The sequence below is a fragment of the Tympanuchus pallidicinctus genome, unplaced genomic scaffold (genome assembly GCF_026119805.1).
Source record: "Tympanuchus pallidicinctus isolate F22 unplaced genomic scaffold, pur_lepc_1.0 scaffold5, whole genome shotgun sequence".
In the NCBI taxonomy this organism is placed as follows: Eukaryota; Metazoa; Chordata; class Aves; order Galliformes; family Phasianidae; genus Tympanuchus; species Tympanuchus pallidicinctus.
In genome coordinates this window covers 72,682,278-72,707,011 of record NW_026294769.1, presented here as the reverse complement: position 1 = coordinate 72,707,011, position 24,734 = coordinate 72,682,278, and the positions used below count along the sequence as shown (strand labels likewise).

Sequence of the window (24,734 nt, the reverse complement as noted above, 5' to 3'; positions counted from 1 at the left end):
CTTAACTGCTCCACCAAAGGAGTAGAAAAGGACCTTGTGTACTTGGTGGAGAACTTGTTCACTTCAAACAATTAGTAGATGAGAAGGAGCAATCGGTGTTGAAACATTCAGACTGACATATCAGTAATCCATGTTTCACATCCTATCCTGGAGGAGTTGTTTCTCCTGTAGCCTTTTCTAACTGGAATTATCATTTTTCTGCTGCTTTCCTCCAACGCAGCAGCTATGAGAAGCATTCTCTGCAAGTGGCAAAAGAGAGCAATTTTTTCCATCATTTCTGTATGTTACAGTGCCCTGATTCAAAGAAAGCTTTTGCATTCAGCTGAAATGGAAATGACAGAAGGACCATGGAAAAAATGATTACAGAAACTCAGACAAAGCAGGTGCATGGGTGCTGTTACCATCCTTTTGGTAAACATGGTGGTTGCACAGACTTGATATGAGCAGGTGTTCAAGCTGTAATACAAGCACTGCCACAAGCACACATTAAAACACAGCCAGGCTTTCCACTAACTCTAAGGCAAATACAGTCCTCTGGGATTAACATCCACACAGAGGTTACAATCCTCCCACATTGCTTTTCAGTGCATTATGCTGGAAACTGTGTTCAAGGATGCTAACGTTCACAGGAGATTGTCAATATTTCTGCTGCAAATCCATTCAAATTCAGGAAATTACAGCTAACGTGAAGCCTATTTGATCCTCTTAAGGCAATGACCTGATTGCAGAAACATTTCTCAGACTGTTTTTCTAAAATATGGAGAAGTAAGTGGGCTGAAGATGAATACAGACTTGCCAAGAGAGCTAAAGGTGTTCCTCATATCAATTTTTAATACCTCCATTTCCCCTTCAGCTTAGAGAGGACAAATGCTCACCCACTAAGGAGCAGAAGCAAAACCCAATCCTTTGCCCAAGGAGGTTGTGGATGCCCTGGAAGCATTCAAGTCCAGGCTGGAATTGGCTCTGGGCAGCCTGGTCTGGTGATTGGTAACCCTGCACATAGCAGAAGGGTTCAAACTAGAAGATCATTGTGGTCCTTTTCAACCCAGGCCATTCTATGATTTTATGATTGTATGAAAACTGGTATGAATTTTTACCCTTGGCGAAGAAGCTCATGCCCAGCAACACTTCAGCCTCTTCCATGAAAGAAGGATCAAACTTTGACATTTGAGGGCACTTCTGAGATGTGCGGGAGGCTCATGCTGCTGCCCCTTCTTCTTCTGCCAGCACTCTCAAGCTGAGATTGCACTTGAGTGCTTGAATCTGCCATGTGACATTTCAAATGGTAAGTAAAGAACAGCCTGCCAAACAGCGCTCTCAGGTTCTCAACTAAATAAAAACAGATTACTGGCATTTGCTGCATTTGAAAGGAAGGCAAGCAGGCAGATCATATTCACAAACACTAAAACAAACACATTCCCTTGGAGCCAAATGCAGTTCCCCCATCATGCCTGGGAAACCCCATGGAAGGAAAAAGGGTCATGCTGTTTCAGCAAGAAAGGATTTCACCAAAAATACCCAAGTAAAGCAGCTGCAAAGTTGTTTTTCTTTGTGCTGGATTTTTTGTTTGTTTGTTTCAGTTTTTGTTCTGTTTTGTTTTGTTTTAAAAAGAAAGCATTCACAAGTGGGTTTCTCGGTCATCAGCATTAGCAGGAGTGCTGTGATCCCAGCATTGCCAAAAGACACGCTTCGAGTCTTTTGCTAAAAAAGTTGATGTGAATAACAGATGATTTTCTCACTTAGAAAATAAAACCCAAATGTCGATAGCAAAGGAAATAACAGTTTTGTTTCTGTTTTCAGCGAGGTTGTATTATAAGGTGTGAATTTGCTGGTGTCTCATCAAGGTTAAGCTCATACTATGCCTCTCCCATGCGAGGGGAAGGAAAGAGCTGGGTGTGCTGATGGATATTCCTTTTATCCAGCTGCCTACTTGCCAAAACCTAACATCCTCTGAAATTCATCAACAGGTTCCAAAGTTTCAGCAAAGGAACCATTCTGTATACTTATCCATATACACTGCAGTCACGTAAGACTCACTGCAGCAAGCAAGCTTGGGAAAACTAACTTTTATTACTGATTCTTTTGTGTGTGATGCATTAAGAAATCCTGAACCATCTCTTTTCACTTTTTCTTCCGGAAACACTCAGAATGCCAGATGAGACATTTTCAGGTTTTGCTTGGAGAACTTGCAGGTTGGCCCTGCTGATCCTTTTAACGCAACGTGCTTTTAGGAATGGAAAGCTGCTGGACAGTTCTGCTTTCTGGGTATCTGAGTACAACTTCTGAGAACTAACTGCCTGTCTGTCGGCCCTCCCAAAGAGGCCTACCATACCAGGTGTATGGCCTCCCATGACACCAAGCCTCCTCCACTCGAACCTTCTTCCCCTTAGCTATCCCCGCCCCCAACAGCATAGCCACGCCCCTTTCTTAGCCACGCCCCTTTCTTAGCCACGCCCCTTTCGTAAAAGCCCCTCTAAAGCTCTCCTCCTCCGCTTGCTCCCCATTGGCTCTCCCTCTGCCACGTGACTCCAAGTGGGGGCGAGGCTCTTTGTGGGCGGAGCCTGCGGCGCGCGCGCGCGGCTCAGGACCAGCGGGAGAAGGAGCGGCGGCGAAGCGATACCGGCGGCGGCTGCATGTGCGGGTGCGGAGCGGAGTGGGCGGCGCGGGGCCGAGCGGGGCGGCGCGGCCGGAGCTGGAACCGGGCGAGCAGTAGGTCGGTACGCACCGAGAAACGACGGGAATTGGGGAGGGGGGGATGGAGGTGGCCGGGCACGTGGGGCCGCCCGCGCAACAATGCCGGAGGGTGGAGGGTGGGGGGGAACGGACCGCGTGTTGCGGTCGCTCCACGCGGAGCGGGGCCGTGCTCGGCGCGATCGTGGCAGGGGAAGCGCTGAGCGGGGCGATGTCGCCCGCACGGCGCAGTCGTGGCAGGGGGAGGCCGCCCGCGGGGCGATCGCGACGAGCGGGGGCGGCCACGCACGGACGCAGCGCTCCGCTGTCACGACGGGGGGTGGGCGCTGCGTTCTGCGGTGCGTCCGGAAATGGTGCCGGGGGGTTTGCGTGGTGCTTTGCGGCACGAGGTGGGGGGGGGCTGGATCGAGCATGGAGTGCCACGGTGCGGTTACTTCGGGAAAGGGGGGCAGAGGGAGGTCGGGGACAGCGTTGCGTTGGGGAGTAACCGTGGAGGGTGTAAGGGGAGCCCTGCGTGGTGTTTCGCGGGGAGTTAAAGGGGAGTCTTGCGTTGTGCAGTAAGCACTGGGGGGTCATGCACGGTTTTTGACCGTGAGGGGAGGTAGTTGCACAGTGCAGTAACCGTGGGTGTGGTGCGGGAGGGGGGGTCGTGCGTGCATTTCACGGTGCAGTAATCCTAAGGGAGAATAGCACAGCCTTGCACAGTGCAGTAATCACCGGAGGGGTGCAAGGGATCGAGCACAGCATTTCAGGGTGCGGTAACCCTAGGGGGTAAAGTGGGTGATGTGCTGCAGTGCACGGTGTAGCAGTGATGACGAGTACAAGGGGGTCATGTGTGGCTTTGCATTAGCTATGGGGGCTGCAGTGGGGGTCGTGTATGATATTACAGGGTGCAGTGGCGCTGCTGGGGGATAGAGAGGATCATGCACTGAGTAGTGATCATAAAAGCAGCTGGGGTTTCATGTACGATGCTATATCAGTGCAGCAGCCCCAAGGAGGCCACGTGCAAGGTTGCAGACTATAGCCGTCATAATGAGGCTGTGCGTGGTGCTGTGTACCAGCAAGGCAGCTCCACACAGAACTCGATGTTGCAAGGGACAAGTATACACTCCCTTGCAAGTCCTGATTTTGGCTCTTTGCGTAAAACAGCATCCATTGGATTGGATGCGTGGGGTTGCAGTACCTTTCTCCACCCTACATAAGGTGGATAAGTGACTGGGATTGCTAATAGCAGCAATGAGCTGGAATCTGGCACGTTCGTGCTGCTGCCAGTTTCTAGTTAATTCGGTTGCTGCTTCATCTTCCTGCTCACGGGAGCTGAAACATAAATGGGGCATCTGGAGCTGTCAGGTTGGCTCTTTGTGCAAGCCCAGTATCCTTTATGCTGAAGGAGGATCAGCAACCAAGCAGTGCCTTAAAGAAGTCCTGTTATTTATTGATAGCAATGGGGAAGGAGTATTTTGGTTAAAGGTGTAGTGGATGGTAGATACGGATCTCCCTACCCAGTGTTTGTATTCTGCAGTTACAATATTTCGTAATGTTGGGGGTCTGATCGTTGCTAACAGTGTGCGATGAAAGGTTGCAAGTGGATTTAAAGCTGGGGGAGCCATACACCCACCAGCATTCAGCACTCATACTTGTGTACAGCCGGGAGGTTAATCTCGTGTTATCAGTAGGCTTCAGAGTTAACCATCCAGGTGCATGCAAAGGGTGTTGCAACATCAGCAAACCTGCATTTTGGGGATGTCAGGTCCTAGCAGCCACCATCAGATTTGGCACTTGGGCAGGTGAAGGAAGTGACTTTTACCCTTTGGTGAATTCTTTGCACTGGAATCTGGTCCCTCTGGAAGGTGGTACTTGTGTTTGCACGAGGCTGAAAATAGTTGTGTCACCAGAGCCCTGTTGGCTCTGCTTGCAAAAGCTGAAACCTTCTGTAGGACCACAGAGTGGTTGAGTTTGGAAGGGACCTTAAGAGGTTATCTGGTGTAACCCCCTTCTTTCATTAATGCTCTTTTAGTTTCATTTTTATGTGTATCTTGATAACTGGAAATTACACGCTGGTTTCCAGGCAGTTCCTGATCATAGAACCAGTAAGATTGGTCAGGACCATTAAGATCATATACAGCTCTCTGCCCTTCACCATCGTGCTCACTCACAGAATCATTAATATAACTGAGATCATACAATGCAACTCAACCTATCACCATCGTGCCCACCAGCCCAGATTCCTCAGTGCCACATCTGTCTGATGAGCAGCATCCTCTAGGATCAGTCAGCAAAGTACATTTCTCTGATTTGAAAGTACAAGTGCTTATAAAAGCATTGAGGGGGGAAAAAAAACCACTACACATTTAGCCCCATTTCCAGCTTAAACATCCCCTGCAGATGATGGGAATCAGTACCTTGAGGTCTAGCAACACTTGATATCAAAATAGCCAGCAGTAAACATTGGCTGCTATCAATAACTTTAATTACAGTTTGGGTTTTGTCTTAAATAGCTGCACGCTGTCACACTATAGGGAAATCCAAGGTTAGAATCGGGATGGATGTGTTTTTATAGCCTAAGTGAAAAAAATAGGATTTCTGCCCCTATTTTTTCCTACATTCTGCTGTTGTGGAAGAAAGCAACCAATTCTGGGGCTGGAAGCACGGGGTTTCTGTGCACTGCATGAGGCCGTACTACCTTTGGGACATCCTCATCTGCATCCTGAATGGGAACAATAAGTTCACTGCTTAAATGCTTATTTTTTTTCTAATTTTATCCCCAGTGGATGGAGGCGAGCAGCACCCGTCGCTCCACTGCAGTCCCATTTTTATGTGGTTACACCACTTTGCGAACATGAGAAGGGCCTGGATTCCTATGGCAAGGAGCCCTTAAAATTTCAACAGCCCTACCTATAAATCTATAAATATATTCAGCGTGAAAGGCAATCTGCCTTAAAAAAAAAAAAATACGTATATGCACAACTCATGCTCTTTTTTTAGTCCAACTGCATCTGCCTGACTTGAGTGCAATGCAATGCAGTGCGTCTCCAGAGCGGAGCACTGATTTATATGGACAAAAAGTCATCATTGCGGAGTGAAAGACTGGGATTTGTCAGCGGGGTGGGAGGCAGGGGGCAGCTTTTGCAGAGGGACTTTTGCTGATAGTTTGGTGCTGGTGGAGGTGCAGCACTGGTGGGTGGTGATGCATTCGGAGCCCTTTGGGTGCGGAATGATGCATTGGGTGAAAACTAAAAATAATAATAATAATAATAATGCAGGGATATCCATCTCTCCAAGCAGGAGCTGGGTGTTGTCCCTGTGTCTCTGGTGCACAGGGTCACCTTGCAGAGTAAAAGCCGGGGACCGCCAGCCGGGTGGGGAAGTGCTGCATGTGCACTTCTCGGGGCTGCTCGGGAGCTGCAGACAGTTCCTCACGTGACCGTCTGCATTTCAGATGATCACTGGACCACTTTGCCAGCAGCCTCCTGCAGCTCATCGGCTGCAAGAGAGCTTCTTTCTTCCTTCCCCTCCCTTCCCCCTTCATCCACCCCAAATGCCTGATTTCCAAACAGGAGGGACGGACGGCTGTGACGGAGGCTGGCTGCAGCTGCACACAGTTCTGCATCCAAATGGTTTCCTGGAAGGCGAGAGTTATTTTATCTTAAAAAATAATTTTTCCCCTCTTGTCTCCTTGCTGTTTGAATGTCAGGTTTCGTTTCCCATGACATGGGTGGGGGGAAGGAAGGGTCAAATGCCTTTCATGCGTGGATCTCCCTGCTGTGTTATCACGCCCAATCAATGGCAAATGTGTCCCCTCTCATCTCTGCAATAGTTCCTGGCGATTTCCTCTTTACGTCACTGCTGTTAATAAGATGTTTAACTTGGGAACTGGCAGCACTGCCGCGTTATCATGTTGCAGAGGGGAGGGGATCAAGTGCCCAGGCAGCTCGGTGGTGGGGAAGAACAAATCGAGGCAACCTTTGGGGTGAGGGAGAGCTGGGTGTGGAGCTCTTTACCTTCCCTACATCTCATATTTTTAATTATTGCTATTTTTCCTTTAAGTACTCAGGGAAGCAATTCAATCCCTACACCTGCTGCATTGCTGGAGTCAAGAACTTGAGTGCATTCATCTCCCTCATGAAGGATGTGGTTCATTGGGCACGGAATCATACACCCATTACAGTTGGGAAGACCACAAAGATCATCTCGTCCAACCATCAACCCATCCCCACTATACCCACTAAACTATGCCCCTTGGTGCCACATCCACCCTTGAGCACCACCAGGAATGGTGATTCCACCACTTCCCCAGGCAGCCTATTTCATGATGCACAGTGATGCTGGGTTGACCACTGGACTAAGTGATCTTAGTGGTCTTTTCCAACCTTGATACTTCTACAGTTTTTAAGTGGTTTGTATCTACTTGCCTGAATATAAACCCTTCCAGAGGAGGGGCCAGAGCCATCCCCAGCTCCCAGCTTGGATTTGGGAGTACTTTGCATGTTGGTGTTGGATGATAGAGTTAAAGCGTCTCTGTAGATGTGTCTGGACAGAAATAACTTCCCTCCTGGCTGTGGTTTGCAGGGCCAGCTTGTGTTGGGAGCGGGTGAGTTGGTCAATAAGTGCTTCCAGTGGCACCCTTGGGACTTCTACACCAAAATGGAAACACTGGCGTCCTTCAGCCCTTCTCTCCTTGCCACGCCATTTCCTTTCCTGCTCTGACCTGCTGCTCAAACCCTCTTCTTTCTGCTGTGTTTTTCCATAACTCTTTCGAGCATGACAGCAGTAAGAGGAAAGCCAGCACGGGGCCATGGTGCTGATGCAATCAGCTTCCATTGCCTTTGGCTTTTTGGGATGTGGCAGCTGCAAATGGATTTGTGCTCAGCATTGCTTGCACATAGCTCAGCCCTGCCAGTTTGGGGTTTGAGGGTGCTTCACACATCTGAAGACCCACCCCAAATGCCTGCACTGCTTATCATAGACTGGCTTAGGTTGGAAGGACCCCATCCAACATGGCCTCGAGTGCATCCAGGGATGGGGCATCCACAACTTCTAGCTCTAGTTAGGGGTTTTGACAAATAAAAGCTTAATTCCTCCACAGGACTGCTCTCAGCGAGTTCTTCTCCCAGTCTGTATGCGTATCTGGGATTCCACAACCAAAGTACTGCACCTTGCACTTGGCTTTGTTAATCCTCTTTATGTTCATGTATGCCCATTTTCAAGCCTATCCAGATCCCTCTGAACGGGCATCCTTCTGTGGTGTCAACTGTACTGCTCAGCTTTGTGTCATCAGAAAATTTGCTGAGGGTGCATTTGTTGCCATAATCTATGTCATTGATAAAGATGGTAAAGAGTACTGGTCCCAAGACAGATCCCTGTGGGATGCTGCTCATCACCGGCCTCCTCCTGGACACAGAGTCTCTGACCTCTTCAGAATTCCTTCTGGTCACCCTAATGGGTTAATTGAGATGTCCCAGTGCAGGTATTGAGTTGAGAAGGTTCCCATAGCCCGGAATGAGGAATAGGGCAAATTATGGGGCAGTAAGATTTGGCAAGAACAACCTCAGCTCCAGTGGCAGCATCTCCTAGGGCTTCCAGTGTTGAAGCAGGACCTAGCACTAGCTCAGGCTTCATACCAGTGATTTTGCACAGAAATCTATTTTATTATTATTTCTTAGGAAGAACAAGACGTTTCCTGGCAAATAGCTGGAGGAGGACCATGTGATGAGTTTTGGGGTTGAGGGTGCATGAAGAGCAGGTCTCATCTGGCTTGGTTTTTGACAGGTTGCAGTCTCAAAGCTCTGCTTTCAATCCAAGAAAGCAACGTGAATGCAGTTTTCAGCTCACTTGGACTTAAAGAAACTTTTGCATCCAAGCTATGCAAGCTCACCTTTAATTGCTGGGTACAGGAGTTAGTTTTTCTTGCTTCTGCCATGCAAAGCAGCCCTTCCCATGCAGGAACAAGGAAAAATTCAGATGAGAGTCCGGGCGATCCCGACTCAGCACATGTCCCCAATCTGGGCAGCCACCAGGGGCCCCTTTATGTGAACGGGGTCAGCAGCTGGGAAATTGCAGAGCAAAGTGCCTCCATGGTAATTCCCAGCTGCCATTAAAGCGGCTTTAAAATAAATTCCCTCTGAGAGCAATTCCAAGTATTTGAGGTTTTGAACTTTTCCGGAGAGGACTTTGGGAGCTGCTGTGCTGCACCCTGGCACTGCAGGGAAGGGAGTCAGGGGAATTGGTTTGATCATCTCAGCCTCTAGAAAATGCTTTTTAATGTATGTGCCATTATTTATAATGTATATACTTGTCGTTTACATGTATACATAGTGATTTTTGTTTAGCAGTTGCATGTGCAATGCAACAAAGCGCTGCTGGAAGCATGGTTTGCATTAAACTTGGGTACTCACTGAGAATTGCAGGTGTTGCCCTTGGGGCTCGATGGCCCTCACCGTGCCACCCTACCTGTCCCCACTCGTCCCCGTGGGCTGGGTGCCCCTCTGCTGTGCATTCCTCAGCCAGCACTGCTTGGTAACGTGGGCACAACAGAAAACAAACTCTGCAGTGAGCTTTGCTCTCCCAGAGCCCCTGAAGCTTGCTTAACAAAAAAAAAAAAAAACACTTTGGAGCAATGCGGTCTTTTTTTTTTCTTTTTTTTTTTTCTTTTTTTTTTTTCTCATGCTCATGAAAATTCTCATACCAAAGCTGTAACCTCTGCTGCCCCGATTTCATTATTTTTTAAGGTGGAGTTTGGGGGCATTTGAGGGGAGGTTTATCCAGCTTCCACATTCCCCTTTTGCACCCCATCAGTGCTGGATTGCACCTTGTGCAGAAGGCAGAAAAATGGGGGTTTTGGTCAACAAATGAAAAAATTCATCTTGTCCTCATGCAGATGGATACCCGACATCCCCCAAATAACTGGGATGCTGGTAGCAGGGCTCTATCCACGCTCGCACTTCTACGTGCCCATAATCTTTGCCTTGTGCATGTGTGCTCAGAGCTGTCTGGGGATGCGCTGAGCCTGTATGGGTTCAAACCATGCTGGAAACCCAATTGCAGTGGTATTTTTCCACCTTTCACCCAGTTCAAACCAATTTTGTTCAATTCTTAGTGGATTCCTTTTTCATTCTTTCACCTAACTGTTCTTCACTCGGCAGCTTTTAAATTAATGATTGTGTTTACAGCTTATTATTATTGCGCATCAAGGTGGGAGAAATGCATCTCCTTAAAGACAGAACAGGGAAATGGGAGAAAGCTTCAGATTGCATGGGATAAGAGCTCAGTGGGTGCAGTCCTTGCTCTTGGCCAGGTCCGGACTCCCATCCCCAATTCATATCCATCAGACCACACACTGAGCTCTCTCCTTTCTCCCTCCCAAACTAATCCCTCCAGCCCCTTAGGCTTTGTTGTTGTTGTTGTTGTTGCTCCTCTCTGAATTCCTTCTCATTTACAGGCTCGCTGCCAGCATACAACACGCTATAAAAAGGGGACTTGTTCTTCAGGCTCCCCTCTGGTACAGAACATTCACACGAATAGCAACTGAAGTCAGCCCCATTCCCCCCTGCTAGTACTGAAATGTTGGTAGGGTGCTTGGAGGAGCAGGGCTGCTGTCTTAAGAGAAGCCAAGTCGAATTTCACGGAGTCCAAATCCAGTCAGCAGTTAAGCTCCCCTCCTCCTCTTGTCAGCTGGAAAAACAGAGCCATGCCTTTATTTTATTTTTTTTTTATCCCTTCTCAATCCCCATGCAGTTTCCCCAAGAGGATGCATAGGCAAGCGCATTGCAGTGGATTTATAGAATCATAGAATCAAACAGTCGTTTGAGTTGGAAGGGACCCTGAAAGATTATTTAGTCCAACTCCCCTGCAGTGATCAGGGGCATGTACAGCTAGAATCTGCTTTGCATCCCTATGGGCAGGTATTTGGGCACAAGCCCCCTGATAGCTTCTTTCTTCAAACTATGAATCCGTTTGACCACAGCAAATCATCTGAACACATGCTGCTTGTGAAGTGTTCTTGCTTTTCACTTGAATTCAGTTGTGGATGTCTTGGACCCATTTGTTCATGTGCCTGCATTGGCTTTTAGAATCACAGAATGGCTTGGCTTGAATGGACCTCAAAGATCATCTAGTTCCAACCACCATGCTCCAGTATTTACTGTTTCCTGGATCTGCCAGCCTGAATAATGCCAATGTTTGTGGTCCAAGTGTGGCTGGGAAAGGTTTTGCTTTTCTGGGGGGCTCTGTGCTCATTTATAGGGACGTTGAGATGTTCATCCCAGTATGAACCACGCAGAGCTCATGCTGAGCTGCTCCTTCCTCAAAGCCTCCCCAGTACTGCACGATCTAGACCTGCAGAAGAACACTATGCCATCAGCTGATTTCATTACCATTTTTGCAGTGCAAAAAGGCTTTTTGGCAGAGGAGATTTTTCTTAATGCAGCCTTACTAACACCGTTCCCTTTCCCTCCAGCTTGCAACCTTGGGTAGCAACACCACAGCTTGCTGCTGGCCATGCTGATCTCGTGCTAATCTCTGCCCTGGTTGTGTGAAGCAGAAGTTTCCTGTATGTGGCTGAGCCAGCTGCTTTGCTCAAAGTTGATGTTTATTTATGACATTTAAGTTCATCAGAACAAAGTGCACGTGTGTCTTTGTAGTACTGGTCCCTTCCAGGTGCATGGGACTCGAAATGATTTGGTTGAAACCCCACTGAGTGAGCTTGAGACTCTGTGCATAAAACCTTGTAAAACTCAGGTGATGGTTGTGTGCCTGCTCAAATGTAAGAACTGCTGTGAGAAATCTGCTTTCACCTTAGGGGTGATAAATTCTCACTTTGGTGTCTCATTTCCCCCGCTCTTTCTTTTGACTATCTTTGTCATGAGTTTTCTTGGTTTCCTTTTTGCTCTTTCCTAGGAGACTCTGTGCTCCTTCCTGGAGATGCTGAAATGCTCGTCATGGTCTGGATGCTCTCTTTGGCGGGTGAATCTTGGTACCTTTGATGCAGGGAAAGATGCTCCAGGTGTCCAACTGACCCAGTCTGTTGGACATCACCAGCGAGATCTTACACTTTCTCCAAGTTTCCATAGAATAGAATCATAGAATGGCTTAGGTTAGAAGGAACCATTAGAGATCATCTTGTTTTCCTTTAGTTAGAAGCTGATTTCTGTGGGATTTTCATCCTTACGCTGAACTACATCAGTGTGTGCCCATTTGCAATAGTTTTATATTCCACTGCAGCGTTCTTCCCTAATGCCGTGTTGTCGTTAAACCACGTGTAAATTGGCATCATTGAGGAGGAGCTGGGCTCTGCGGTTATTAGCAGGATTATTCTTGGCTCTCCATTTACCAGCCAAGCTGCTCTGCTGTAATAACACAATTCCCGCTCCTCTCCGCTGTCGGGTGCCAACCTGACGCTGAGGATCAGCAGCAAATTCCTGGGAGCAAACCAGCAGAACCCATTGCTTCGCTCCACATCAAGTGGTTTTCCACCCCAAGCTTCTCTTCTCCGTGCCATGTGGTTTTGTATGTTACATCGGGCATTAAATCTCCAACCCAAATCCTTTATAAGCAGCCCGCAGGCTCCTTTGCAGCCCAGGTCTCCCTTTGTGCATTGTGTCCTCCACACTGGTTTTCCTTTGTTTTGTGGCATTGTGTTTTCTGGCCACCTAAATCACTCTCCACTGCTTCCAGCACTTGTCGTGGGTGCAGGTGAGCATTTTCTCCCTCCAGTTGCTCTTCCTCTTCTCTCCCCATTTCCTTGATTTGAAGGCAGGGGTGCATGTTTTGCAACCTTCCGCTCCTGTTGTTCATTTCTGAGAAACGAAGAGGAAGGAACCACAAGCAGCAGAGAGCCCGAGGTCTGGGGACTGGCTGTTTGTTTGTCAAAACTAGAAATGCTGTAGATGAGAGGAAATTCTCAGCAAAAATGTACCTCAATTACATTCAGGCTTGGGCACATCAGAATTAAGGGGAGTATAAAGGACTAGTGAAGTGGCAAAGGACGAATGGAGCATGGCCACAGTAGCTGGAATGGGAGGACTTAATCGAATCACAGACTCTTTGAGTCTATCACATTCCTGGGCGGTCTGTTCCAATTCTTCACCACTCTTTCTGAGAAGAAATTTTTCCTAATATCCAATCTGAACCTCCCCTGAAACAACTTGAGGCCATTCCCTCTCATCCTGTCACTGTTACCTGGGAGAAGAGCCTGACCCCCACCTTGCCACAACCTCCTTTCAGGGAGCTAGAGAGAGCATTGAGGTCTCCCCTAAGCCTTCTCCAGACTAAACAATCCCTATTCCCTCAGCCAATCCCCATAAGACTTGTGCTCCAGACCCATCTTTGTTGCCTGTCTTTGGACATGTTTCCTCCTGATATGGTTTTCATGGAGGTGTTACCATTGCATCTTGTTTTGCACCCTATTTTTGCAACCCCCTGATTGGCCCCATTTGCACAGTGTTTCCATCTTGGTGGCACTGCGGCATCACCTGCAGTGGGTTTGCTTGTGGTTGGCCATAAACCAGTCCCTGGGATGCCAATGCTGGCAAGGAAACTCAGGCCAGCTGCAAGATGCTTGGGAGAGGGAATAAGATGTTGAACCACAAGATATTCTGAGGTCCAGAAAGGATAGAAATAGGTTTTATTAAAGCATCTTGAGGGCTGCTTAGGATCTTTTCCCTTGGACATGGCAATTTACCAGATGAAAGAAAATGTCTTCAAGCAGGCATCTAGACAACTTGGAGCATCTGTTCTGCATTTTGCAGTCACGTCTGGGGCAGCAGGGAATGTTGCTCGCCATGTTTATAGCTGGGCAAGGCAGAGCAGCGTCCTTCAGGGAATACAACAGTGCTTATGAAATGGCTTCAACAGGAGTGATTTCCACATCTTGTCTCTGTTTCAGTGTGCATCATTGATAATTTTCTCAGGTGCTGATACAGAGCAGAAGCTGTATTTCTGCTCACAGGAACTGTCTTTGCACAAAGCAATGAGCATGCAGTTTTCTCTTTTCTTTTTTCCCCTCCTTGCTACCGAGGACGCATGGGCATATAATTACCACCAGCTGTAATCCAGCATGACCAACTGTCTTTCTGGCAAATGCAAACACAGTAGGAGCCAAAGGCTATTGCATGCCCCAAATAAACTGATTACAGCCCCCAAGCAGTTTGCAAAGCATCCAGGATCAACTTAATGCCATTTTTCTCAAACCCAGAAGTCTTGTTTTGATGGTGTTGGCTGATACATTTGTGGGTTTTTTTTCTTGGTTTCTTTGCTAAGCCACCTGCCCATTGGCACTGGCTGCATCTCGAGGTGCACCTGCAGCTGCCAACAGCAAAACATGTGGCTGCTGTTAGCGAGCCTCCTGCAGATTGTGCTCCATTCAGGGCTTTATTGCTAAAATTATTCCTGGCTTTAATTGAAACCAGGGGTGGGCAAAGGCATGTTGTGCTGGCTGGCATGTGACTTTGTCCAATGCTTCGACCGACGGATGGAAGGATGGGGACACCAGGCATCATACAAGGAGCCTGGAGGAGCCATCCTGGAGGATCTCAAGGGCCAATAAGATAATGAAGAGCCTGGAGCATTTCCTTTACAAGGAAAGGCTGAGACACCTGGGACTGTTCACCTGGAGAAGACGGATGCTTATCAGTATGTAATGGGCAAGAGTCAATTGGAGCGGGCCAGATTCATGTCAGGTATGACAGGACAAGTGGTAGTAGGCACAAAGTGAAACACAGGAAGTACCATATGAACAAGGGGAACTGCAGCCTACTCTATGGAACCTGCTTTAGCAAGGGGATAGGATTAGATGTGGTCCCAGAGGTCCCTTCCAACCCCTATGACTGATTCTGTGATCCCGCTGTGCTTCTCCTCCAGCTCTTGGTTTCAGCTGAGATTTACAGTGAAATCCAAACGATTTAACTTTCTAGCCCTGAGCTAACACAGCTTGAAGTGATGCAAATGCATGACCTGACCCAAATCTCAGGAACAGGTAAGTATTGCATCACACAGAGCTGGCTGCCTCCTTTGCCCCACTCTGAGAAACTTTGCTTTTTTGTCACGCTCCCCAGTTGCTTTTGACAGAGAAGAATGTACTACAGAATCATCAAGGTTGGAAAAGACCACTGAGATCATCTAATCCAACTGTCAATAGCCCAACCAGCAGTTGGGCTCAGCTTTACAGCTTTACTAACCAGTGGTGTTTGTTGTCACCCAGATGGAGAGGCACTGCTGCTCTTACTTTATGCTGGTGCAAATTATCACTGCTTTGCAACAATCTGAAATGTTGCAGCTCAAACCCAGCTCTGTTCCAAGCTCTGTTCCAAGCAGAAGGTTTGGGGAAGGTAGGGAGGAGATAAATGGTGGGAAAAGCTTTGCCGGTGTCACACAGTTTAATGATTACAGAATCATAGAGCCATTAGGGTTGGAAAGACCAATAAGATCCAACTATCAACCCATGCCTGTGACCATTGTAGACCATTTCACTCTGTGTGACATCTTTTCTTAATGCCTCCAGGGATGGGTGTCAGCATTTGTAATGTGACAGGCATCCATCCTGCGCCCCTCCTCTCTCCCCCTCACTCCCCCCGTTCTGACTGCCAGCATCCCCATACTGCTGCCAGCAAGGAGTAATTGGGTTTCACAACCTTTCCAGGCTCCCACAAGATTACTGGAGGGAGAGGAATGTGCCAGAGAAAATATCCCAACTGCTGTTAAAAGGCATGACTTTCTCTACTCCTTCCCTCCCTATGTCACCCTGGGGTGCCTTTGCCCTCCTGGCCTCCCCTTCATGTGCAAATAATTGCAGATGTGATAAGCAGGAGCTGTATGGCTTTCCTATGAAAGAGCTTGTTGCTTTTCCTCACCGTGCTCCTGGGACAGAACTCAGCCACTTGATATCTGAACAATAAATCTCATGGCTGTCCAGGACACACCCTTTGCACAAGGCAGTAATGCCTCTTAAATAATGAGCCTGCCAGATTCTTTTTCTGTCTGGGTGAAGAGTGTGCCAGCCAGCTGTAGTATCTGTAAGTTGTTTTCCAGGAGGGTCCAGGTAGCATGGGAGTCTCAATCAAATCTATTTCACCCAACCCTTTGAGTCCCTGAATTTATTTCTCAGTGCTTGGAGATGAAACCTCAGATGAAGGAATCACCCTACACATCTTGATAAATAAAATCATTGCATCATTAAGGTTGGAAAAGACCACTAATATAATCTAGTTCAACTCTCAACACATCCCCACCATGTCCACTAACCATGTCCCTCAGTTGGGTGCTGGGCAGGAAGGTTGGGAAATCTCCCTCCTTGCTCCTCCTGCTCCTAGAAAGTATGAAATCCTTGTGAGGCAAGGTTAACTTAAGCCATTTGGATCCATTCTTTGTTTCCAGTGATGCCATGAAGTGAGAGCATCACTTAAAGAGATATGGTCCTGGGTGGTGGGGATGGTGGTTGGTTTGCTATTGAATTATTTCTTCTTGATTGAGGTGACACTAGGAATGCTGAAAGTGGGAATAACTGATGTTCTTTGCTGCTCTTTTTTGGGGGCACCATGACCCCAGTCATGTTTTACCTCTAGCAAGAAGAGCTCCTACAAATTCTCTGCAGAAGATCTCACTGCATTTGACATACGAGGGATGGTGTCTTTGCAGAGCACTTGCCTTGGTTGCACTCCCAGGCTAATTACAAGCCTCTTGGACTCTTTCAGGCGGCTTTGGCAGGTGCTCTGCTTTTCTAGCTCCAGCACTGGGGAGCTCCGGCCACAGCCGTCAAGTCTTTCCCCAACTATTAGAAAGTGTCTTCCGTTGCTGGAATCTGGGAAGTGAAAGGGACCTACACAAATAAACTTCTCAAGGGCAGGGAGTCAAAATATCCCTGGGCATGTTTGGTGGAAAAAAGTTAACCAGATTGAAGCCTTGGACTTACTGCTGACTTGCTGCTGACCCAATCTTGTTGACAAAATATGGTGTTACTAATTGGAGTTGCAGGCAAATAGCCTGAGAATATTTAGCAGAAGTTTGCCCATCTCAGTGGCTGAGACCTCCCTGGGCAGCGTCATGAGAGCAGATCATGCTCTTTGGAGAGCTCTGCAGAAAGCTGAATGAAATCTCTTCAGGATGTGTTTGCTTGCCAAGCTGCCTTGAAAGCCAAGGCTACTGTGCAGTGCTCAGATGGAGAGGATGCTGCAGCAAACCATGCTTTCTTGCTCTCTCTCTGGTCTTCTTCCAGCCACAAACTTCATTTTTCAAGAACATAATGCCTTTGGGCATGTAGCTAGGGCCTTGGCCAATGCTCTGGGTTTGGGTTTTATTGCTAAGGATAATGTGTGGAGGGGTCTCAGCTTCCCACAATGGCCTTGGGAGCATGGAGGTTCATGAATAGTGGAGTTACAACAGGAGGAAACCTAAATCCAGATTTCTTTTCTCAAATTTAGTCCTACCCATAGCATCATCACCTGGGCAGGAGCAAGAGCTTCACTATGAAGTGAAGCACATGGTCCTAAACCTCACCCCAATTAGAACTGCATGGTTTTGGAGATGCTCACCATCCTTTTCCACCAGCTAGATGATTAATTTTGTATCACAGCAAAGCAATTGTGGCTCTTTTGGGTGCATTCACAGCATTTCATCTGTAGAGCAGGAGCCGTCTGTTCCTGTAGTGCCTGGCAAGTTGATTCACAGGATCTCACGGCAGCGAACATCCCATCTGCTTGCTTCCCTCGGCTCGAAAAGCAAGCAGAAAGCAGTGCTGGCGCTGGCCCAGAACAGAAGCTATGGGATTCCTCCTCAACAGCGTGACAGCAAATGCTTGTCTCACACAGGGCTAGTGCTGGGAGGCTCTCGCCTGCTGAGCCAGCAGCAAAGCCCATCCTGTTTCAGGAAGAACTTGCCTTGGGCTGCCAGAATTCCTGCACCTAAGTGACTAAGTGTGCTGGAAAGCACCTTTGGTACATGCCAGGGTGGTGGAAATAGGGCTGCCAGTTAACAAATGTGCTCATGCACATGCTACCATGCTTTGAAGAGGTGGGTAGTACCTGACAGAGGGGCTGTGCACTCCCCTCAATCTCCTTGAAAGGCTGAGATCATCTCCAAGGTAAGGTGAGGCACATTTAGATTGTGCCCCATATGGATGAAGTGTGCTTTTCAAGGTCCCTGGAGTCTCACAACTGAAACCCCCTTGCTTGGAATATGCAGTTTTTTTGTTTTTGTTTCTTAATTCAAGTTATGCTGTGCTAACGAGCAAGTGGGAGCAAGATGCCTGATCATTTCTCTTGTGCAGCCTCCTGGCATGGTCTTGCCCACGGTGAGACCACTGCAGGAATGCAGAGCAGCCCAGCAGTTCTCCGCAGAGCAATGATGGCAAACAGCCCACATTGCACAAGTGGGGTTTTCCCATCAGACTCTCCAACGGCTATAAATAACAGGAAACACTTTGTCATCTCTGCTCTGGAGAAGGTCATGAGCTGGATTCTGTGGTCTTTGGAGTCGTAATGAGGATGGAGATGTCTGCAGAAGTCTCATGGGACAGCCTGCTTGGGGCCTTTGATTCCCTGGATGAAGAAGTCTTGAGCACCAGCCTTTGACAAAGATGCTTTAGCCACCCTAGTGAGATTAATTTATTCTTTTCCTCATTCAAAGAATCACAGAATGGATTGGGTTGGAAGGAACCCTAAAGATCATCCAGTTCGAACTCCCTGCTGTGGACAGGGTTGCCACCAGCTAGATCAGACTTGTCCATCGAGGAAGCTGGTTCCTCCTGAGTCATCCCTGAGTCTGATGGACAAATCCTTTGACTCCTAGGTACCTATATCCTCAAAATGGCATTTGTCTTAGGCATGTCTATAAATGCATGGATGCCACAGTAAGGCTCCTATCAAAGCTCTGCTTTTTCCCAGTTGCCATTCTCTCTATGCTCATGGAGAGTACTTTGGTTAACGTTAGGGATGTGTCCTACATTCCTTCTGAAGTTAGTATGAGGGATGGAGAGAGGCTTCCAGAATTTGTTTTGCTCCACAGATGGGAAATGACCTTTCTCTGTATATTACTTAGAGAAGGAATAAAATGCAAAAATAGTGTTTGTCCAGGTCTAGCTCCTGTGGAATCAAGTCACACACACATTTTCTGGCTAGCAATAGTGATGGATCTCTTTTTGGGCTGTATTATTTCCCTTTGGGCATCCCCGGCTTCTCTCCTCATGCTTCTCTCTGCACACTCCGAGAGTTTGCTGAGACATCTCAGCAGCTTTCTCTGTTTGTGGATTGCTGGGTGGAGAGCTGTGCAGGGAGGAGGCAGACGTCTGCTGCCGCTCCCTTTTCCCCAGCAGCTGCAGGAATGCTTTGATGTTTTCTCTTCCAGCCCCAAGCACCCCGGACCAGGATTAACCACCAGTCAGACCCCTCCACCACCTCCAAATAAATCTCCAGAACACAGACAAGGCTTGCTCAGAGAGGTCCTAGCATTCCCTGCTTGCAGGATAAGAGTTAAAAATAATTTCTCCCCTTGCACCTGCTCCTCCAAAGCCAAATCTGAGTTTTATTTTTACAGCTCAGATTTCCTGGTGATTGTTTCCACTGACAGATGAGGCATAGGAACAGGGAAGAATAAAAAAAATCACACGTCTCAGTGGCACAAAGAGGATAGGCAGCGTGGAAAGTGCTTATGCGGATTGGAGGGAGCCTTTCCTCTCCTTATAACCACGTTTCAAATTGAGGTAGAAATAATAGTCCTTAGTAAAAATGCATGATTTTGCTCCATTCTGCACTTTTCTTTCAAGGGGTGAACAATTGCAAATGGAACTGGGTGTTTTTGGGGAGTGTTATTTTTGCTTGTGAGTGGTTTCCTAGGTCTGAGTTAGCATGTGCAGATCCATGAAACAGAGAAGAAAGCCTGGCTCAGCCCCAGTTAAATGGTTTCAATGAGGCTGATTTTTATTTTTTTTAAGTGTATGTGTTTATGTTTCATAAGCTTATTTTAAAACACATATATACAAGAGCAGGCTTATTTATAAGGCAGAATAGCTTGCTGTGTCCTTACCTGACTGGAGTGTCAAGGAAGCAGCTTTTTTTTTTTTTACTTTTTACAAGCATAGTTTAAAATAAAATACTGTTTTGTTGCACCCCAGTGAATCTGCCCAAGAGGAGGTCAGGGCAAGGTCTTGTTTTCTGACTGTGAAAAACCCTTCTGCTTGTTTACAGAGCATCTTCTTGCCAGCCATCATTTTAGGGCAATCTGTTAATGACAGCTATAGGTAAAAAAAACTCATTTCCATCCTCTAGAGTCTTGGCACGCCTGCACTGCTCAAATCCCAAACCATCACAGCTTCCCAGAATAATGCACTTGGGTATTTTCCATTTGTAGAGCTGGATCCGCTGGGTGACCCATTCAGTTGAGGTCTTGGCAGGCTTTCTAGCTCCAAATCCCCAAGGTAGATTCATCAGAAAGCCTTTTTGGGGTGATGGATGTTATTTTCCTGTTAGTCCTGCTGGGTAAAACCCTTGCTGTCTGCATCCAAGGAGCTTTTCTACCAAGAACAGGGTAGATCCAAGTGAGGAGGAGGAAGAGGATGCCCATGACCAAGGGAGGATTTTATTCTTTGTTGTCTTAACCATTTGTATTGACAGGAAGGTGGAAAGCACCTTACTTTGATGCATAAAAGTTTCAGATGCATGTAAGTATGGTGAGGTATTAAGTATGGACTTTAATGACTGGACAGAACAGGCAAGGAGAGCCCAAGGAATAAAATCAACCATTAATTCACACGAAAGCAAACTGAAGCACGTAAATCTCATCTTATACAAGGGAGGAGAAGCCTGTAAATGTTCATATGCCTACGCTGAGATTTTTTTTGCCTCTAGCAAGCTTCCATGAAGCACATGATCATAATGGTTATGAAGATGAAAACCTAGGAGGTAGGAACGCGAGCAGCCACCATTTATTTATACCCAAGGAAATAGCTAAAGCAGACATAGAATGAAGGACTTTTTTTTTTTGATCCAGCAGAGCTGTAAAACCAAAGCCCTGACCACTGGTGGTTATTTAAAGACTTCCTGCGATGGGAAGGTGTTTGGCCTATGTTCAGGCTGGGTGACTGCTCTCTGCAAAGCCAAATAAACAGAGGCCACTTGAACTTTCCACCTTGTGGGCTCAGCCTCATCCCTTGCTACAAGTAAGGCTCCTGTGCATTTCAGATGGGCTTTGCTTTTGGGATCTGGGGAGACCACCATGCTGTGGGGTGCTTTTTCCTTCGCCCAAAGGAGGAGTTTGGTGCTGCCATCCGAGTGCTTGGAGCTGGAAGGCAGAAGCTGGGCGGGAAGGTCTGTGTCTCCAGGATGGGCTGGGATGCCCTGCATGTGGTCTGCGTCCTCAAATGACTGTGGGCAGGGCAGCAAGGCAGGAAATTATATCCTTTAATGCTAGACGTGTAGTTTAGATGCTAATTTCCCAAGAGGAGCACTGTTGAGATATTTCCGAGTAGCTGGGACCAGCAATCTTGTCCATCCATCATGGACCTACTGGAGCGAGTCCAACAAGTGGCCATGAAAATGGTGGAACTGGAACACATCAGCTTCCAAGAAAGAGAGCTGGGACTGTTCAGCCTGGAGAAGAGGCTCAGGGGGATCTTAACAATGCCCAAAGAGGGAGAGATACGAAGAAGACAGAGGATGGCTTTTTTCATTGGTGCCCAGTGCTAGGCCAAGAGGCACAAACTGGAGCCCAGGAGATTTCCCCTGAACATCAGGAAGCTCTCCTGTGCTGTGCAGGTAACAGAGCACTGGCACAGGTTGCCCAGAGAGGTTACTGTACCCAGAGAGGCTGTTGGCTCTCCTCTTTGAAGATCTCCAAAAGCCGCCTGGATATTGTCCTGGGCGCTCTGTGTATGTGTCTCTGCTAGAGCAAGAATTGGACCAGAATGACCCAGAGGTCCCTGCCAACCTCAACCATACTGTGACATGAATTGTGAAACATCAGGCACTCACCTATATGTATTTCCATACTTTTATTAGGATTTATTTAACATGCTGCATGCCTTTCCCTGCTTCTGGACCCTTGGAGACACAAGACGTTTTGGCAACCCATGTAAACCTGTATGGGGTGCACCTCCATGATGGCTCCCTGCTGCCAGCAGCAGCCCTGTGGCCTGGGAATTTTTGCAAGACTTGGCAGTGGGGCTGTTGTGGGATTATTTCACACAGGACCCAAAAATACTGTCGTCAGGGTAGCACTGGTCGGTTCAAACGCAGGGTCAAGTCCCCAAGAAGTCGAGACTGTTGATGGACAAACTTAAGCATATTCAAATGTTTCATCTGATTTTCTTGGATTGCAAAGTTTCCAAGGGAGCCAAAAAGCTCACTTCTCTTCTTGTTTGCTTTGCAGACCAGCAAGACAGCTGGGTTCAGTGAAATTAGGAAGCTCAAGTTCTTGTAGCAGAGGGGGCAACTGGAAAAGCTCAGATGTCTGTTTCAAAGTCCATACAATCAGTCCAAGATGTCATGCCTCAGTCTGCTGCCCTGTCTCTGCTCCCTGCCTGCATTCAACATCAGTGCGGATGGTTCAGGCGTGAGGCAGCCCCGACCTTGAAATCCTGGCTTGAAATCTCTCTGTATGTGTAGCAAAGCAATGAATCTGGAGGCGTTTCTCTCAATAAAGGTCGAGTTGGGAACACGCAGGCGTTTCTGAGCTCCTGTGTGCCAGCGCTGAGTTTGGATGAAAGCATGGGAGATACCGGGTGCGACCAGAGCATGGTTTTAAACTGTGAATGAACTCTGAAATAATAGCAAACTTGAAGCAAGCCTGTGTTTTGGGCCAGGCTGGCCGTGAATCAGCTTTGGTAGAATGAAAGATGAAACTTTCTGACTTCAGCTGAAGTTATGAACTTATAAACTCCCAATTATCCAATTAACTGGAGGCAAGCCAGAGAAAAACATTTTTCGAGGCGAACATATGGGGTGGCTGCATGAAAGTGAACTCATTCAAAAAGGCGTGATTTGGAGACAAGTTATGCTTTAAAATCTGGTGTTTTAAAGACCGGGTTAATCCTACATGCAGTTAGCTTGCTATGGGTTCCTGAGCTCCTCTTGAGCATCCTTAGTCCTTGCTAAAACATATGGAAACAATAAAACACATAGAAAATGCTGTCTTCAGTAGGTTGGTTACTTGGAAAAATTTCTTCCCAGCAGTGGTGAGGCATTGGAACAGAGTGTCAGGGAGGTGGTGCAGTCACCACCCAGGGAGGTTTCCAAGAAAAGAGTAGATGTGGCACTGAAGGACATGGTTTGGTGGGCATGATGGGATGGGTTGACAGTTGGAACTGGATGATCTTAGTGGTCTTTTCCAATCTCACTTATTCTCCATGAATGAGATTGGTGGGATGGAATTGGAATTGGTACAGGGACAAACTTGGTGATGGTCTCCTTCTGTTCTTCTTTGACCATCTTAGCTTTCAAAGAGGGGCATTGTGCACACAACTTGGCAGCAGTTCTTCCCATGAGATGCTGGAAGTGCTACCAGAGAATTTTTTTTGAGTTCTGTTTGTTTTAGTCAAGTGGGCAGGTAAAGGATGGGTTTTATTGGTTCCTAGGCATCAAAGGGCTGCACCTCTCCTAACCATCTGCTGGGAATTGCCTTCATCCTTGGGGCTATGGCTGTGAGCTGGGAGGATTGCCAGGGTGTGCTGTAGGTGAGGAGATGGTGTCACCATGCTACTGCTGGTGGCCCTAGTGTCTGTCCCTTCTCTGTGTTTCCAGTGCTGAGGGGTATGCTTTGCAGCAGGATGGTCATTTGAAATAGCTTTTGGGGACTTTAGGAAAATCAATATGCAAAAACCTTGACTTGCTTTGGATTGAGCCCAGGTGCAGAACACAGCCTGCATTGACAAGAGCTGGATATCCAAAGTTCCCAAAATCTTGTTCGTGTCATTGCTGGGCAGAGCAAATGCAGCCCATGGGTAATGCTTGGGGAAACTCATTTTACTGAATTTCTAGTAATCTAGTTTCTATCCTGCTCAGGCCTTACTAATGTCTGTAGAGAGGATGTGTTCCATCTTACTGAGAGTGCCATTTGCAGTAGATTTGGAAATGGAACGGGGAGAGTTCTTTTCAAGCAGCTGATAATGTTGCTGGGGAGCAAGCAGCTGAGTTTCATGTCATGCTGGTGTCTTCAATTAGCGCTCATTTAGCATCCCTTGGCTGCTTGTCCCTACCTCATGCTGCCCACTGTGCTGTGCCAGGGTGATTGCAGATGGGCTGGGATTGGCTTCAACTGAAAATAATGCTTTTTCATTTTCTGCCCCCAAGGTAGGATCAAGCTTCTGAGTGCAGTTGCCCAGGAGGGAGCAACCAACAAGAGCTCATAAGAAGTTCTGGGTTCTGCAGGGATGGAGGAAACCCACAGTTTTGCTGTCAGCTTTTCAGTGTTCTCTTGCTGATGGGGCTGAACAAAGCTAGGATTTCAGCTGACTTTTTGCTGAAGCAGATGAACCCCATTGCTGTAACTAAGAGGACATCTTTGGTAGCCCTCATCTCCCCCTGCCCAGGCTGGACTGCAGGTACAACCCATCCCTGGGCTGGTTTTATTCTTAGTTCTCATGTGCCAAATCTGCAGGATACGTTTGCCAAGTAGTAAAACGTCCTTTCTGCTGGCTGCTCTAAGTATTCTATGCACAACTCCTTTAGGAGGGCTTTTTTTTGCTGAGATAGTTAAAATTGTATGGATTTCAGTACAGAGCCAGGTATATTAATAGGCATGCCCTCATTAAATTGCACTGAGTTTGTAAGGGAGGAACTGAACAGCATTAAGCGCTGGGTATTTCTGCATGGTCCCCAGCAATTCTCCCAGCGTTATATTTTCTGTTTGCAATAGCTGGGCTCTTTAGGAAGCAGAAGGAAACAGAGGTGGAGAGAAATGCAGGTGCAGGAGGGAGAATTGGGAACAGCTGTGTGTCCACCAGCCCGAAACCATGTCGTGTCCCTCTAACCCCAAAGCAGAGAAACCACTCCCAATGACTTCTGCTTTCCTAAGGAGAAAGGGGTGATGGGGATGCCCAGCCCAGCCTACAACAGGGTGTGTGC

General features: G+C 47.5%; 1 protein-coding gene across 1 annotated transcript in view; it reads left to right on the top strand.

Moving 5' to 3' along the window:
* The first annotated feature begins 2,572 nt into the window (after nucleotides 1–2,572).
* Nucleotides 2,573–24,734, top strand: part of PTP4A3 (protein tyrosine phosphatase 4A3) — a 43,647-nt gene continuing 21,485 nt past the window's right edge. The window contains exon 1 of the mRNA XM_052704291.1: nucleotides 2,573–2,713. The gene's annotated coding sequence lies outside the window, so the exon portion shown is untranslated. The remainder of the gene's footprint in view (nucleotides 2,714–24,734) is intronic.